Source organism: Lissotriton helveticus, chromosome 1_1 (assembly GCF_964261635.1).
Source record: "Lissotriton helveticus chromosome 1_1, aLisHel1.1, whole genome shotgun sequence".
NCBI lineage: Eukaryota > Metazoa > Chordata > Amphibia > Caudata > Salamandridae > Lissotriton > Lissotriton helveticus.
Window position 1 is genome coordinate 1457893000 of NC_136057.1, and position 6000 is coordinate 1457898999.

Consider the following 6000-nt stretch of genomic DNA (forward strand, 5'->3'; position numbering starts at 1 on the left):
AGAGCAATTGGCTAGGACACTGTAGAGTTATGTACTCACTTTGTCCTTTTTTCTACACTGTAGAGCGGGGCCTCATACTCCCGAGCGGTCGCCGGGTGAGGTGAGGTCTTCACCCACACAAGGCTGGGTTAGTATCACCGTGAGGAAATGCCTCTGTGTGATAAAGCTAGTATGCTTGAGCCTATATATGCAGAATGTAAATTAATTCATGCAAGTGTTTTTCTATGCGGTTACTCTGTATTCAGGCGGTTGTATTTCTGTTATTTAATGTTGTTGTGCAACCCAAAAAATTTTTTGTCTGTTGATAGGAAGAAGATATGCTTTTCCTCCGCCAGTGGACGTCCAAGCGTTCTAGTTCCTGGTAGATATGTATCTGTCCTGTCTATTAGTAAACTTATTTAAATTTTTAGTCACAACACATCACTTGTGGTTATAGTGGCAGTAGCGATTATAAACTTGAGGTCCTGAAGAAAGCTGGGGAATTGCCCCTTAGGCTGAAACATGTCGACCGATTTTCACAAACGCCATAGGGTAGTTCAATTTTCCTACCAGGCGTGTTTTTAACCATTGACACACTGACTTCAGTATGTGCGTTCTTTCTGGGCCAGTGTAGCCATTTTTAATTTATCACATTTTCTTTGAGCACTGCACTTTATTCAGTCCACTTCATGACAAACATCATGGCTGGATCGCTGACATTCTCTTCCACTACAGCACTATATGGCTGGGTGTGGTAATGACTGATCAGCAAGTCCCACATGACGTAAACTCCACCAGCAGGGTGGTCTGATGGGACTTCTTTCTAGCCTTTTGTGTCCAATAACTTCCAACAACATTGATACACATGTGCATCTTATTGTTTCAGAGTCATTGGTATAGTGACACACTACCCCCAGACCTGGTCTGCTCTTTTTGTTGTTTTGGAACTCTCCCCATGCCACCTCTTTGGTAGAATGGAGAGTGGGGTGGACTGGTGCGTCCAGCAGCATAAGCCTATTTATGCTGCAAGAGGTTGGCCACAAAAACACTGAATATTGGGGGTCGATGGGGGCAATATTATGGTTGAGGCTTGTAACTTTGGACTGTGATATCTGTACTGTGGTGCTATTGCAATAATTGTGGTGTATGTGTTCTATGTATGGGTTTGAAAACAATAAAACGTATTTATACAAATTAAAAAAAGCATCTTAAATACAAATCTAATCTCTGATTTCCTCAAATAAAACCACCCCCTCTTTGATAAACAGACTGGTTTCCTGCCAGGAAAAGGTACTAAATTGTTGTCAATTGCAATCTTTGATGACAGGAAGAATATAGATTTGAAATGTGTGATTGCCCTCTTCAACTCATCATCGGCCTTCGGGACGGTTAACCACTGCTCCAAATGTTGAGCGTCAGCGGGAAGCAAGAAACCGTTCTTAAATGGTTAAAGACATACCATGCAGAAAGAGACCAAATCTTCCTGCTTACTTTGTTCTGCACACTAGTTTACTAATGGAGTAGGTGACCCCAAAAGCTCAACCATAGCTCCCTTGCTAGGTAATGTTTCCCTGTACCCACTGACCGAAAACACAAGAAACACTCAAGCATAATTGCTAGAACCATATTGGCAGCACTCAGCTCATCCTAAAGCTAGAATAACCATGAGATCTGGACACATCTAAATTTTCATAACTATTGAGGGCAATAGGCAAGAGGAGGCAACAGAATCCTGTGAAGTTAAAATCTTTAAAAACAAAGATCCTCGCGTATGGAACACAGCAAAAAAATAACCCTACCACCGTTGGGTCTAAGGATATTGGGCCTCTCCAAACATTACTGCAATAGTAACGCACCTAGGTGTTATTATGGTCTTCCACCACATGTCAATCAAGGGACCAACAATGTAATATTCACTATTAGACTCTGGCCTAGCGTCTTCCCTGAGCTAATGGGGTTCTGGTTGCAAGAGTACTAGTGTTGTCATGCATCGATTATGCCAGTGTCTTTACACTGGGCTCCCAAAACACCCAATCAGCAAACTTCTATGGATCAAGAATACTAACACAAGTCAAGTGCTATACTTGAGCAGGCACGATTACATCACCCATGTCCTCAAGGCTACAAACAGACTCTGTGGCTAGAGAAATCTCATTCAAAGCACTCTGCACTGTTCACCCGAAGATCAAATAACCATGACTTGATCTTCTTTTGATCAAAGCCCAGGCCCCGTTCAGCACCGCTCCTGATAATCTCCCCAAATACCCCCATTTTTTTTTTTAAAGAACACAATCAATTGTTAAGTTCTTTCTCTGCAGTGCAAGATCTGGAACATGCACACAAAGAAAATAAGGATGACCAGCAGCTACAATGAGTTTAAAGGACCATACAATTCTGAGTATTTCCTGAAGCATAACACAAAGTGAGATAAAATCAGAAGTAATACCAGGTAATATATGCACGCTACCATCCTCTCACACTCCTTCTGTAGTGATACGATTCCTCTCTGAATGGTTAAGTGCAGAGAGACTCTTAAGCATATGAAAATTGACTTATTTTAGGTGCTTCAACATAAGCCAATGGGGACAATACATCCCTACATTTTTTTCAAAATCTCCCACTTACTATCCAGTTTGATAAAGCTGGCATGTATGCGAAAGTCACATAAGCCTTAAAAGGGATAAAGGAGTGCTATATCAATACCATACCAGTACCCCACCTTTAAAACTCTACACACCTACATATGTGAGATAAGGCAGTGAGAATTTTAAGGCAAAACTCTTTTATTGTCGTTTTCTCCTTTTCGATGGTTTCTCTACTTAAATGCATCCCTCCCCGTTTCAAAATGTTAGCGTGGTATGTACTCTACCCCTGCATCTCGTACACTAACTCACTCACCTGCCCTCGCCTTCGGAACGGGACATAACTGCTCCGGAGGGAGGGGCGGGGGTTCTTCGCCCGCGGATCAAATGAGAGTTGGGGAGGGGGTGTTCAGGGCTCCCTCGTGCCACCGATATGGGGAGACTGATGACTTCCGGGTAGAGACTATGGGGGAGGGGGGGGGGGACACGGTGGGACTGTAATCTCGGTGCCGGTAAGGGGACGCAAGGAACACCTCAGGTTCCCCACCCAGTGTGGGACCGTTCCGGATCCCTCCGCCATCTTCCACGCACCATAGTGCGGTTCACATCACCACCCGCAGATTCCTCCGCCGCCGCCGGGGGAGAGGAGGGCTGAGCAGCTGGTGACGTCAACAGTGCGTTCCATGGACGTCAGTGGAATCCCTGCGAGCATCAATGGGCTAAAAATAGCAGCTGAGGCGGCGGGGCCCGGAATAGAGTCTGTGACCGAGGCCTCCCCCCGCGCGCCCGGGGGCCCGCGCCGGAGAAATACTACACGCGCTCACGCCAGACTCATACACGCAGAAGAATGGGAACCGGAATGGATTACTCTATCCTCTCCCCCCACCCCTCAAGAATCCAGCCACCGAGGTAAACACGAGCGAAGAGGGCCACGAACAGACCGAGTGGGACCTCGAGGGAGGCTTCCCCGGAAATACTGAACGCACACGACTTGGCATGCACAACACTCGTACTACTACTGCCCGTGACCCCTGACCTAAAGCCCCCTCCTCCACTGTAGAGCGCATGTACTGCCTTCAGGGAAACAAAGCCTAAAACAAACGTGTATGGCCGACACCGTTTACGTGTACCGCTGCAATGCTGACCTACACAATGGTGTCATCGAACTACACAGAAAAATAACATTTATTGCAGCACATTTCCAAATGTAAACAATTGCACACCCCCTGAACACAAACCTTGAGCTGTGTCGCAGCACGTTAACTAATGTAAACATAACCCCTCACAAATAGACTGTGACATGTAGAGCATTACAGAAAATGTAAACTATATAACCACTGAATACAAACAGTGAGGTCCAGAGTGCAAAATGTACTCCAATGTAAACATAATACAAACCATGACAACGTGCAACTCTTTTCAAATACTAACATTACACCCCTATTTATACGAAATCTGTATTTTCAGCGTGATAACATTTGGTAGACCCTATTTCTTTTGCTGGCTTTAGATTTCTGTGTGGTTTACAGATGCTAACCAGTAGTGAAGTGCCTGCACTCCCCCTTTAAACTTGATTGAATTGGCCTAATCCTAATCGCTATATGTAACTTGGTTATATGTGAAATATGGTGTAAAAGTGCATCCAGGGCCTCAAAGTTAAATGTTGCATTTAGACTGTAGCACTTATTGTGTCATTAGCTAGTGTGACAAGGAAAACAAGGCTGCAGGCCTACCTTTGTGGCCTGACAGCTGCAGTTTAAATCTGAACTACGAGCTGTTAAAATAACCCATTTTCACAGCTAAAACAAACCTCCTTTTTACATTTCAGTAAGGCTGCCTACGTAGGTCTTGTAGCCCACAAGCTAGGGTGCATTATATTTATTAAGTGAGAAGTGTACAACATTAATATTACCATGTACCTACACCGACTATGACCTAAAAGCTATTTTCACTGTGGCAGGCTGTAGGAAATCTGCATTTTATGTACGGTCACCCCACATTTTCCTCCTTTTGCAGGACCCTTCATTTTGCTGGTTTTGCAATTTTGTGCGCTTTACCCCTGCTTGCCTGTAGTAAAATGCGAGTGCTCCTCCTTTAAACATGGTCGAATTGGCATATTCCTAACAGATATATTAAACTTGCATATAAGTCCCTAGTATATGGTACATAATATACCCAGGGCCTGTAAGTTAAATGTCACTAGTGGACTGCAGCACATATGGTGCCATCCATACACTACAGTGACAGTGTATTCAGTGCTACCATTGTAGCCTGACTGTGGCAGTTTAAAAACTGCAATTCAACCTGTAAAAAGAATCCCTTTTGATGGGTCAAAACCTCCCTTTTAAATAGTCATACATCAACCTTGTATAGGCTTTGTTACCCACAAGGCAGGGTGCATGGTATTTAAGTAGAACATGTTGAAATTTCATGTTAAGTTGCCCTTGCAATGAGTAGCAAGCAAAAGGTATTTTTCACTGCGGCACGCCTAGCTGCTGTTTGTAGAACACTAGAGTGTAGATTAAAATCCTAATACTGTATCTCAGAAATGAGACTAGCTGAAAAAGGAATGAAATAACTTTTTAATAGTTATTATTATTTTTTTAATGATAACTTTATTGCGGTCAAAGACCATAAAAGTGCAGATAAAATACATACAAAGCACAATAGATGAAACAATAAATATACACGATTCGCAATGAAGATAAAAAGTTAATTATACAGATAGTTATCGGTTGGCAATCTTGATAAAACTGTTTTTTTTGTTTTTTTTAAAAAAGAGAACGGATTAAACCAGATAGATTTGCAATAACTCTAAACAAAGCTTTTCCTACTGCGCCACATACAATGTAAGAAGCGGGAAACAGCAAAGACAATAGGTGGTGATGTGTCGTACATTAAGACTCTACACGCCTGCATATATTGCCTAAAGCCCAAGTTTTTGCATAGCGGGATTAGCCAGCATTTTTTTATTGTAACATATGCTGGACAAAAAAACATGACATGTGCAACATCTTCTCGGATGTAGTTACATGCTGGGCAAGTTTCGTTATCTGTTGTAGCCCATTTTGAAGTAAATGCCCTTATTGGTAATGAACCATGCCTCAATTGAGTATACAATTTCCTTGCAAGAGGGGGGTTGGACTACATCTAGGAATTCCTCCTGTCGAGGGTCAGATTTTACTAGGAGGAACTCCACAGACAACCTACCCTGGGTTGTTGATCGATGTAGTGCAATTACGTTTTTCTCCCTCACTAGGGTTAACAACTGTGCCCTAGGTATACTCACACAGCTGAGCTCTGGGGTCTCCCATAGTTGGGGCAGTCCTATATATCTGGTAAGGGCCTTGATATGAGACAGACAAGGAATTTTTTTGTCTTTTATATGCCCCCAGACCTCTGCAAATTCAGCTCTGTAGGATACCAATTCTGGTGCTGA

General features: G+C 43.2%; 1 protein-coding gene across 1 annotated transcript in view; it reads right to left on the reverse strand.

The window, feature by feature from the left end:
• The window catches only part of NR4A1 (nuclear receptor subfamily 4 group A member 1), a 105788-nt gene extending 102623 nt beyond the window's left edge, over positions 1-3165 (reverse strand). Inside the window, exon 1 of the mRNA XM_078686018.1 lies at positions 2878-3165. The gene's annotated coding sequence lies outside the window, so the exon portion shown is untranslated. The remainder of the gene's footprint in view (positions 1-2877) is intronic.
• Between the last annotated feature and the right edge of the window lie 2835 nt (positions 3166-6000).